The sequence below is a fragment of the Triticum aestivum genome, chromosome 2B (genome assembly GCF_018294505.1).
Source record: "Triticum aestivum cultivar Chinese Spring chromosome 2B, IWGSC CS RefSeq v2.1, whole genome shotgun sequence".
Taxonomy (NCBI): Eukaryota; Viridiplantae; Streptophyta; class Magnoliopsida; order Poales; family Poaceae; genus Triticum; species Triticum aestivum.
This window is the reverse complement of record NC_057798.1, coordinates 400905415-400918541: the sequence shown is the minus strand read 5'-3', so window position 1 is coordinate 400918541 and position 13127 is coordinate 400905415.

Genomic DNA, 13127 nt, shown 5'->3' with positions numbered 1-13127 from the left:
GGATGCTTTCGATAATGACGGCCAGAATTATCACACTGGAAGCACAGATCATGGCTAGACCACTAGATGATCCCCTAAGCACTTAGGGTCATAATTATTAACTCCAACATATATGTCGAGGCAATAAAGTACCTCAACTCACTAATTGTGTGATTAATCTGACCAAAAGGACATCGGAACGGGAAGAAGGGATTTGCAAATGCATCAGACTGTTTAGAAACCTGGGATGACTCGGACAGCATAACGGCTGTAAATGCTCAAAAAGATTTGAGACATGCTACAAAAATGGTGGCATAGCCACTCAGAAGCACAATACCAAGGTTTCGAGATCATCAGTTAACATACAAAAGTAGTAGGAACTGGACTGAGGCTTAAGTCCAACAGTTCTATAGGTCTACGGATTAGTAACACGTGATCCTGATAGAAAGAAGAGATAGCCTAGTTCTTAATCCCCGTAGGAAAGATAAGATGACTCAGGTCAGAAGGGCATAAGGTATAAGGAGTAAAAAGAGCCTTACGTTCCATCCCACAATCAATTCCCTTACATAACTAAAGCATTTCTAGACACAACTTCGACCAGTTTGGCTTGGTAATCCTACAGGCAGTCAAGCTCTGATACCAACGCTGTCAGGACCCCGATCCTAAGTCACACCGATCTAGCATGTAACACATCATATCACTTTGCGGCCTCACGCACGGTATTCCCACGGGTGCCACCTTACCTGGCCCGGGACCGTTTGCGCCTTTTGGCTCACGTATATGATAGTGTCGCTAGCATCCATATGACAAAGAACCCAGGCTGACATGGCTAGTCGTGAACCCAAAGTGGCACTAACTTACAGGGACAGGCATCCATGACCCAGCATCGAACGTGTCGGTCATCAGCGAGTGAATCCAGGCTGTAGCACTGGGCTAGCAGGACTCCGGTGAACCGGGCTGTAGCGGGCTAACAGGACTCCGGTATTCATCGCGTGACATTTCCCCGAAGGGACAGACACAGGAACGAAGAAGGACACATGCCGGCCAGCCTAAGTGTTCCGGAGCAGTAGCAAGCTACCATGGCTCGGTGGAAACACTAGGAGACATTTCCCGGTAAGAGAGGCTACTAAGGATAAACAACTAGATAGTCAGATCCCACACATACCAAGCATTTCAATAACATACACACAATATGCTCGATATGTGCAAATACAACATGGCATCACAACATGACTCTACGACTCAAGTATTTATTCAATAGGCTCCGAGGAGCGAGATATTACAAACATGAGTCTCATGACCCAACATTCAGAGCATACAAATCAAAGCACAAGCGGAAGCTAACATGTCTGAGTACAGACATCTACAAATGAAAAAGGCTGAGAAGCCTGACTATCTACCAGATCCTGCCGAGGGCACAAGATCGTAGCTGAGGTAACAAGCTAAACGTCGAAGTCCACGTGGAACTACTAGTGAGACTGAAGTCTCTCTGCAAAAACATAAATTAAGCAACGTGAGTACAAATGTACCCAGCAAGACTTACATCAGAACTAACTACATATGCATCATTATCAACAAAGGGGATGGTGGGGTTTAACTGCAGCAAGCCAGCTTTGACTCGGTGGCTATCCTGAACTACGACTGCAAGTAACTCTTTTGAGGTGGCGCACACGAGTCCACATATTCACCATATCAATACACCACTATGGATCCACTCCCGTCTCCCTACGAGAACGCCATCCATAGCACTCACGCTTATCTTGCGTATTTTAGAGTATCCACTTTCACTTGTCTATGAACTGATATAAGCAACCCAGAAGTCCTTTTCCGCGGACACGGCTATTCGAATAGATGATGTTAACCCTGCAGGGGTGTACTTCTTCACACACGCTCTCACCACTTACCGCCGTTTACACGACATGTACTCGGCAACCTTCAAGCGGAAGCCCAACGTGGGTGTCGGCCACGGCCTACCTAAACACTCAAGTCTCTAGTCCAGGTTTATCGCCTATTCGGGTTCCATCCATGAGGAGATCCGGCCGGAGTTTCGCTCACAGCCCCAAACGATGTGAACAGGGTTCCGTGACACCAAACGGGCGCCCGGTATACCCGGCCACGTGCCTACCGCATCACAGCCCACCCCTCCGGTCAGCGCTGCCCACGGCCTCCAGCATACTACAAACACCAGAAACTACTTGCAACTCCTGGACAGAGGACAAGGGTGATTAAGAAGCCGAGAGGGTCCATTGGTTTCGGGCCCAATGCGTGGTAGTAGCTGAATCATGGATCACAAACACAGAACTCAGTTCCTAAGAACGGCTGCAATGAGACAACCCACCATGTACTCCTACATGGCCTCTCACCGCTACCTTTACCAAATCGTATTTGCACACTTAGCTCACACACAGTAGGACATGTTCACACACCTCTGATTCATCCCCGATGAATCAGACCTGACTCAACTCTAAGCAGTAGCAGGCATGACAAACAAGCATGAATGAGTAGGTACAACAGGGCTCAAACAACTCCTACTCATGCTAGTGGGTTTCATCTATTTACTGTGGCAATGATAGGTCATGCAAAGGATAAAGGGGTTCAGCTACCGCAGCAAGTAACAGATGAATAGGTGTTGTCCTAATGCATTAAAAGAGAGCAGGAGTGAGAGAGTAGGATTGTATCGGAATGAACAAGGGGGTTTTGCCTGCCTGGCACTTCTGAAGATAATATAGCTCTTCATCGGTGTCATCGATCACATCGCCGGTACACGTCTATCGAGAGGGGACAATTACCGGCAAACAAGGAAGAACACAATCAATGCAATGTGACAATATGATGCATGAATGTGACATGGCAATATGATGTGATTTGTGCTGATGCAACTAAACCAGATTAAATGAAGTTGGTTTGAATCCAAGATTCAAACTCAAACTCCATATGTGGATATTTAAATGCCATTAATATGATTTGTGCTAAACAACACCTATAAGTTGTTCTAACAGGCATGAAAATAGTACAGATGGATAGATTGGATTTTTCTGATCATTTTTCATATATAATTTATCTCATTTGGAGTTACGGTTGATTTTCTATGAATTTTAGAAGTTTATACAATTTTCTGGAATTTCCTTAATTAAAATAAATCCAGAAAACATTACTGCGTCAGCATGACGTTGGCATGACGTCAGCAGGTCAACAGGGGCTGGTTCGGGTCAAACCTGACCAGTGGGGCCCACTGGTCAGTGACTCAGGTGACTAACAGAGTTAATTAATTCTAACTAATCAAATTAATAGCCACGGGGCCCACTATCAGTGTCAGCAGGGGTAATTAGTTTAACTAATTCAATTAGTACTAATCCTAATTAACTAACAGAGCTGGGCCCCACCTGTCATTGACCCAGGGGGTCAAACTGAGCCCACATGGTCAGTAGTCAATGGGGTCAAACCCCTGGTCAGTAGGGTCAATCCCGCCGGCGTCTCGACGCCGGCGAGGCCCGGGACGGTGGCGGCCGTCGGAAACACGCTACTGGGCACGGGCGAGGCCGTGCTTGGGCTCGTTGGAGAGCCCTTGCTGGTGCGCATCGAACGGTGGTGGTGGCCGTGCCTGTGGTGGCCGGTACCGACGACGGCGAGCTCGTGAGCGGCGGCCGGAGTTCGGGTGCGGTCGGGTTCAGCGCTGCTGCTCACAAACGAGGGAGCTGAGGCGCTGGAGGGGCTCTACGGGTCGCGGCAAGCACAACGGTGCACGCCCGTGACCAAATGGTCACCGGGGTTTCGCCGGCGACGATCCCATGCAGCAGCGGCTGCTGTTAACAAGGGGGCGGCGGCTACGGCAATCAAACGGAGGCGGGATTAGGGGGAAGATGACCGGGGGCTCACAGCGGTTCCGTAGGGATGGTTAGCGGGCTCGGGGACGTCCTGCGTGCGGCGGATCGACGACGATGGTGGCCGGAGCCCGAGGTGGAAGACGACGGCGATGGCGACGTTGCTGGCCTCCCGGGGTCGCGTGCGTCGTGTGTGTAGCTCCACGGGGTCGGGTCGGAGCTCAGGGATGCGGAGAGGGAGCGAGGGGGTGGCTGTGGCCGCGGTGGTTGCGAGCGACATCGGCGGCGGCTCTCGGTGGGGAGAACAGAGGAAGGGAAGAGATCCAGAGAGAGTGAGAGAGCGTCGGGGGGGTTGCGTGGCGTCGCGGGAGGCGACCAGGGCGACGAGGGGGTAGCCAGGCAGGCAGGGAGGAGCTGGCGCGGCTCGCCTGCGCGCCGGGACGCAGCTGCTTGGGGGCGAGGGGAGGAAGACGACGGAGGGGCTGCAGTGGTGGGCTGGGCCGGCCAACTGTAGTGCTGGGCCGGTTGGGCTACCAGGTGAGCGCCAGGTAAGATTCTCTCTCTCTTTCTTTCTCTTTTCTATTTTCTGCAATTGGTTTTGATTTGATTTAAAATATCAAATCATTTTTCTAAAACTTTCTGTAAATTGGATGTGAGCTCAGGAACTAGTCCAAGGTCACAGGCAACTTACAAAAATATTTGAACTTTATTTCTTATATAATAGAAATAAATTCAACTCAAATATGTCATTGGTTTAAGTGAAAGGCCCAAAAATAAATAATTCTGTGATTCCAAAAATATTGGTTTGAATTTTACCTCTTACCAATATTTTCACAGAGTAACAGGAACATTTCTTTGGACTCATTTGATGAAATTTAAATGTTGGTTATTTTTAGAGGTCTTCTGAGGCTTTGAAAATTCCTCAATTCAAATTTCACTTGAATTAAAACATGATGCTCACATGAGGGTCTAGCCTAGTGCATAACAGGACCAGGGATGTGACAGTTCTCCCCCCTAGCTAGGAGACTTGGCCTCCAAGCCAGGTGGAGGCAAACCCTAGGGAGGTGTCCTCACCTCTTCTAGCAATGTGGGAAAGGGTGAGGTGGTGCACAACCCCTTAGTGGGCTGGTTTGCCTCCTCCCCTTGGCCCATGACACCCCCCAACACTTGCTGGGGCCCCTCGAAACTCCTTTCGGTCATGCTGGTCATCACCCGGCACCCCCGGAACAATTCTGGACTCTAATACCCTTCGTCCAATATATGAATCTTCACCTTCGGACCATTACGGAGTTCCTTGTCACGTCCGGGACTCCGAAAAACCTTCGGTAACCACCATAATGACTCAACTATACTTATATCGTCACCAAACGTTAAGTGTGTAGACCCCTGCAGGTTTGAGAACTATGCAGACATGACCGAGACACCTCTACAGTCAATAACCAATAGCGGGACCTAGATGCCCATATTGGTTCCCACATATTCGACGAAGATCCTATCAGTCGAACCTCGATGTCAAGGATTCAGCTAATCTCGTATGTAGTCCCCTTTGTCTATCGGTATGTTACTTGCCCGAGATTCGATCATCGGTATCTCCATACCTAATTCAATCTTGTTACCGGCAAGTCTCTTTACTCTTTTGTACTACAAGATCACGTGACTAACTCCTTAGTCGTGTTGCTTGCAAGCTTCTTGTGATGTTGTATTACCGAGAGGGCCCAGAGATACCTCTCTGTCATACGGAGTGAAAAATCCCAGTCGTGATCCATGCCAACTCAATAGACACCCTCAGACATACCTGTAGAGCATCTTTATAGTCACCAAGTTATGTTGCGATGTTTGGTACACACAAAGTGTTCCTCCGGTGTCGGTGAGTTGCATGATCTCATGGTCATTGGAACATATATACTTGACATGCAGAAAACGATAGCAATAAACTTGATACGATCATATGCTATGTTTATAGTTTGGTTCTTGTCCATCACATCATTCTCCTAATGACGTGACCTTGTTATCAAATGACAACTCATTTCCATGGCTAGGAAACCATAGCCATCTTTAATCGACGAGCTAGTCCAGTAGAGGTTGACTAGGGACATCTGGTTATCTATGTATCCATACTCATATTTGAGTTTTCGATCAATACAATTCTAGCATGGATAATAAACGATTATCATGAACAAGGAAAATATGATAATAACCAATTTATTATTGCCTCTAGGGCATATTTCCAATAGTCTCTCACTTGCACTAGAGTCAATAATCTAGTTCACATCGCCATGTGATTAACACTCATAGTTCACATCGCCATGTGTCTTAACACCCAAAGAGTTTACTAGAGTCAATAAGCTAGTTCACATCACCATGTGAGTAACACTCAATGAGTTCTAGGGTTTGATCATGTTATGCTTGTGAGAGAGGTTTTAGTCAACTAGTCTGCAACATTCAGATCCGCATGTACTTCGCAAATCTCTATGTGATATTGTAGATGATGCTACCATGCTCAACTTGGAGCTATTCCAAATGGCTGCTCCACTATACATATACGGTTTGCTACTGAGATTCATCCGGATTGGTGTTAAAGCTTGCATCAATGTAACCCTTTACGCCAAACTCTTTACCACCTCCATAACCGAGAAACATTTCCTTATTCCTTTAAGGATAATTTTGACCGTTGTCCAGTGATCCACTCTTGGATAACTCTTGTACCCCCTTGCTAGACACATGGCAAGACACACATCTGGTGCAGTACACAGCATGGCATACCGTATAGAGCCTATGGTTGAGGCATAGGGGACGACCTTCGTCCCTTTTCTTTGTTCTGCCATGGTCGAGCTTTGAGTCTTACTCAACTTCACACCTTACAACTCAGTAAAGAACTCCTTCTTTGACTGATCCATTTTGAACTCCTTCAAAATCATGTCAAGGTATGTTCTTTGTGAAAGTCTTATCAGGCGTCTTGATCTATCTCTATAGATCTTGTTGCCCAATATGCAGCAGCGTTACCCAGGTCTTCCTTTGAAAAACTCCTTTTAAACAACCATTTATGCTTTCCAGAAATTGTACATCATTTTTGATCAATAATATGTCATCCACATATACTTATCAGAAATGTTGTAGTGCTCCCACTCACTTTCTTGTAAATATAAGTTTCTTGCAGACTTCGTATAAATCCAAAAGCTTTGATCACCTCATCAAAGTGTATGTTCCAACTCCAAGATGCTTGCTCCTGTCCATAGAAGGATCGCTAGAGCTTGCATACCTTTTAGCATCCTTAGGATTGACAAAACCTTCTGGTTGTATCACATACAACCTTTCCCCATAGAAGCCGTCAAGGAAAGTTTGTTTTGACATCCATCTTCCTGATTTCGTAATTGAAAATGCAGCAACTGCTAACATAATTCCAACAGACTTTAGCATCGCTATGAATAGAAAGTCTCATCATAGTCAACTCCTTGAACTTGTCGGAAACTTCTTTGCGACAAGTCGAGCTTCATAAATGGTGACATTACCATCAGCGTTTGTCTTCTTCTTAAAGATCCACTTATTCTCAATGGCTTGCCGATCATCGGGCAAGTCCACCAAAGTCCATAATTTGTTCTCATACATGGATCCTATCTCGGATTTCATGGCTCCTAGCCATTTGTTGGAATCCGGGCTCACCATCACTTCTCCATAGCTCGTAGGTTCACCGTTGTCCAACAACATGACCTCTAAGACATGGTTACTGTACCACTTAGAAGCTGTACGTACCCTTGTCGACCTACGAGGTTCAACAGTAACTTGATCCGAAGCTTCATGATCATCATCATTAGCTTCCTCTTCAACTGAGGTAGGTGCCACAAAAACATCTTTCTGTGTTGCGCTACTCTCTAGTTGAAGTAAAGGTTCAACAACCCCATCAAGTTCTATCTTCCTCCCACTCAATTCTTTCAAAGGAAACTCTTTCTCGAGAAAGGACCAATTCTTAGCACAAACACTTTGCCCTCAGATATGAGATAGAAGGTGTACCCAACCGTCTCTTTTGGTATCCTATGAAGACACATTTGTCTGCTTTGGGTTCAAGTTTTTCTGGCAGAAGCCTTTTGACATAAGCATCGCAGCCCCAAACCTTAAGAAACGACAACTTAGGTTTCTTGCCAAACCATAGTTCATACGGTGTCGTCTCCACACACTTAGATGGTGCCCTATTTAAAGTGAATGTAGTTGTCTCTAATGCATAACCCCAAAATGATAGTGGTCGATCGGCAAGAGACATCATGGAATGCACGATATACAATAAGGTATGATTACGACATTCAGACACACCATCACACTGTGGTGTTCCAGGTGGCGTCAACTGTGAAACAATTCACATTGTCTTAAATGATTGCCAAACTCATAACTCAGATATTATCCCCTTCGATTGGATCATAGGAATTTAATCTTCTTGTTATGATGATTCTCAACTTCACTCTGAAATTGCTTGAAATTTTCAAACATTTCAGACATATACTTCATTGAGTAAAGATACCCATAGCTACTCAAATCATCAGTGAATGTGAGGAAATAACGATATCCACCGCGCGTGTCAACACTCATCGGACCGCACACATCAACATGTATGATTTCCAACAAGTCACTTGCCCGTTCCATTGTTCCGGAAAATGGGGTTTTAGTCATCTTACCCATGAGGCATGGTTCGCGTGTGTCAAGTGATTCAAAATCAAGTGACTCCAAAAAGTCCATCAGCATGGAGTTTCTTCATGCGCTTTACACCAATATGAGCTAAGCGGCAGTGCCACAAGAAAGTGGTACTATCATTATCAACTCTACATCGTTTGGCATCAATATTATGAACATGTGTATCACTACAATTGAGATTTCATTAAACCATTCACATCGGGTACATGACCATAGAAGGTATTATTCATGTAAATAGAATAACCATTATTCTCTGACTTAAATGAGTAATCGCATTACAATAAACATTATCTCATCATGTTCATGCTCAACACAGACACCAAATAACATTTATCTTTGTTCAACACTAATCCCGAAGGTAGAGGGAGCGTGCGATGGTGATCACATCAACCTTGGAAACACTTCCAACACACATTGTCACTTCACCCTTAGCTAGTCTCCGTTTATTCCACAGCTTTTGTTTCGAGTTACCAATATTAACAACTGAACCAGTATCTAATACCTAGGTTGCATGTTATAGTTCACCGCAAAGCTCTAGTAGCTTGGTGATAGTGACTAGAGAACTCTATAAATCACTTTCTTATCTGGAAGATTAACTCCCACTTGATTCAAGTGATTATATCACCCAGACATTTTGAGCACATGCTCATTGGCTAAGCTATTCTCCTCCATCTTGTAGGCAAAGAACTTGTCAGAGGTCTCATACCTCTCAACACGGGCATGAGCCTGAAATACCAAATTCAACTCTTGGAACATCTCATATGTTCCATGGCATTCAAAATGCCTTTGGAGACCCGATTTTAAGCCGTAAAGGATGGCATAATAAACTATCAAGTAGTCATTAGAATGTGTCCGCCAGATGTTCACAACATCCATAGACGATGCTAGAGGGGTTGGCACACCGAGTGGTGCATCAAGGACATAAGCCTTCTGTGCAGCAGTGAGGACAATCCTTAGAGTACGGCCCTAGACCGCATAATTGCATACAATATCTTACAACTTAGTCTTTCTCTAGGAACATATTAAAACAAGGAGCTACAACGCGAGCTATTGATCTAGAACATAATTTGCAAAGACAACTTAGACTGTTGTTCATGATAATGAGTTCAATTAATCATATTACTTAAGAACTCCCACTCAAAACGACATCCCTCCGGTCGTCCGAGTGTAACGTGATCCAAATTCACCAACCCAAGTTCGATCATCACGTGAGATGAGGTGGTTTCAATTGTGAACATATCCATATGGATCATATCTACTATATGACTCATGCTCGACCTTTCAGTCTCTTGTGTTCCGAGGCCATGTCTGCACATGCTAGGCTCGTCAAGCTTAACCCAAGTGTTCCGCATGCGCAAAACTGGCTTGCACCCGTTGTATGTGAACATAGAGTCTATCACACCCAATCATCATGTGGAGCTTCAAAACGACAAACTTTTGCAATGGTGCACACTTGGAGAGAACACAATTTTATCTTGAAATTTTAGTGAGGGATCACCTTATAATGCTACCGTCGTCCTAAGCAAAATAAGATTCATAAAAGGATTAACATCACATGCAAATCATAAGTTCCATGATATGGCCCTCAACTTGTGCTTTTGATCTCCATCTCCAAAGCACCGGCATGATCTCCATCGTCACTGACATGACACCATCATCTCCATCATCATGATGTCCATCATCCTGCTGCCATCGGGGTTGTCACGCCAACCATGCTTCTACTACTATTGCTACCTCTTAGTGGTAAAGTAAAGCATTGCATAGCGCTTAATGATTGACACGCAAGTCATACAATAACTAAAGACAACCCTATGGCTCCTACCGGTTGCCGTATGCATCGAGATGCAAGTCGATATAAACTATCACAAACATGGTCATCTCATACATAAAATATATTTCATCATGTCTTTGGCCATATCATATCACAACATACCCTGCAAAAACAAGTTAGATATCCTCTAATTGTTGCATGTTTTACGTGGCTGCTATGGGTATCTAGCAAGAATGATTCTTACCTATGCAAAGCCACAACGGTGATATGAAAGTTGCTATTTAGCCTTCTACGAGGACCACCTTTGTCGAATCCGATTCAACTAAGGTGGGAGAGTCAGACACCCGCCAGCCATCTTTATGCAACAAAGTCACATGTCTGTCGATGGAACCGGTCTCATGTACGTGGACATGTAAGGTAGGTCTGGGCCGCTTAATCCCACAATACTGTGGAATCAAGAAAACACGAAGGAAGGAAGCAATTTGAATATCAACGCCCACAAACTCCTTTGTGTTCTACTCGTGATGTCATCTACGCATAGACCTAGCTCTGATGCCACTGTCGAGGAACATTGCATGGGAAACAAAAAAATTCTGCACTCACCAAGATCAATCTAGGAGATGACCATCTACGAGAGGAGAGATTGCATCTACATACCCTTGTAGATCGCTAAGCGGAATCATTAAGAAACGCGGATGATGTAGACGAACGTCTTCGCGATCCAATCATGATCCGTCCCATGAACTTCTGATCCAAGTGCTGAATGGATGGCACCTCCACGTTCAACACACGTACGGCTTGATAACTCCTTCACCTCTTCGATCCATCGAGCGATGGCGAAGTAGTAGCTAGAGTCCTCCGGCAACACGATGGCCTTGTGGTTGTGGAATCTCGGCAGAGCTTCGCTAAGCACTATGGAGAGGAAGATGGCTATGAGGAAGAGGAGGGGTAGCATCGTGGTGTGGAGATGTGCTCATGGGTGTGGCTGCCCTCTCTCTACCTCTCTGGGGGAAGGGGGAGAGGGGGCGCCCCTTGGGGATCCCATCTAGGGCCAATGGCCACAAGAGGGAAACCCTAGATGGTTTCTCCCCCTAGGAGACTTAGCCCCCAAGCCAGGTGGAGCCAAACCCTAGGGAGGCGCCCTCATCTCTTCTGACAACGTGGGAAAGGGTGAGGGGTGCAAGACCCCTTAGTGGGCTGGTTTGGCCCCTCCCCTTGGCCCTAGGCCCCCCAACACTTGTCGGGCCCCCCCGAAACCCCTTTCGGTCATCTTGGTCATCACCCGGTACCCCCGGAACAATTCTGGACTCCAATACCCTTCGTCCAATATATCAATCTTCACCTCTGTACCATTTAGGCACTACAAAAGAAAGACACATTCGTGACATTTTGGGTTGAACAAAATTTTTTCTGTCATGCTTATGACACTTCTATGACGACAATTGTGACAAAACCCAGTATAATCGCATATGTGGTGGGCTCCTACTTCTATGACAAAAAATCATGACAGAAAATGGGCTTTTCATCCTGGGCGGGCCGGAGACACAGCCGCATGACATTCTTTGGGCCGTCCATGACGGAAAAAAATCGTGGTAGAAGCGAGGGCGAGGAAAATATCGGGGAGTTCCCGGTTACGGTGGGTGGTCAGGGATGAGCGATGCATGGAGGGATTGTGTATTTCTCTCATACACATGCGCATGTGGGTGCGAGGTGTTGGGATCTAACTAAACCTGAGCGAGGAGTTCGCCTACTAAAGCCGAGTGATTGCACTGGCTACGCATTACTGAACCCGAGTAATCGATCTATCCCTGGCTGTTAACTAAACCCAATCAAAGGATTCCTTCGCTACTGCTGCAAACTGAAGCCGATCCAACCTGCTGCCTCTTGATGAATAGCGAGCATTGCTGGGGGTTGGATGAACAGGACCCCATGGTAGTAGAGGTCATTGCCGCTGGATGAACAGGACCCCGATCTAGCCGGTTCGGGGTGGATGAACAGGACCTCGTGGAGGGCCGGATGAACAGCAGCCGGTGGAGGGCTGGTTGAACAGTAGACGGTGGAGGGCTGGATGAATAGTAGCCCATGGAGGGATGGTTGAACAGGACCCCGTGGAGTGGGCTGGTTGAACAGTAGACGGTGGAGGCTGGATGAACAGGAGCTCGTGGATGAACATCAGCTAGTGGAGGAAGGAGGGAGGCGCCGTGGATGAACAGTCAGAGGTGGAGGCTGGAGGAGGTCGACGGTGGATGAATAGTAGCCCATGAAGGCTGGAGCGAGGCAATAGACAGTGGATGAACAGTAGCTTGTGGAGTCCTGTTTTGCCGTATGCCACACCCCTCCTGATGAACAGGACCCCCGTTTCGATCGTAGGATGTCAAAGAGAAGTCTATTTCCTCTGTTTTGCGGTACGCCACACCCCTCCCGATGAACAGGACCTCGTTTTGACCGTAGGATGTCGAAGAGATGTTCGTTTCCTCCGTTTTGTGGTACGCCAGACCCCTCCCAGTGAATAGGATCCCGTTTTGACTGTAGGCGGTCAAACACAAGGCTGTTTCCTCCGTTTTGCGGTACGCGAGGCCTCGTTTCGGCTGTTCCATCCAAGCCGGTTGGATCCCAATAAACACGACGCATTCCGTTGCCTCCCGATGAACAAAATGACGTAGTTTCTCTGTTCTGACCCAGCTGGTTGGCTGCCGATGAACAGGACGCTATCGCTGCTCTCTGCTGCCTCTCCATGTACACGAGCCCTGTCCGTACGTACGCGCTAGTAGGCGTTCGAGACCCCGCCCATATGTACGTACATGCCGTATTTAATTTCTTGCACCCTGGTTGTACATATGTGTACACGATATTGACGGGACTGCGTGACATGCTAC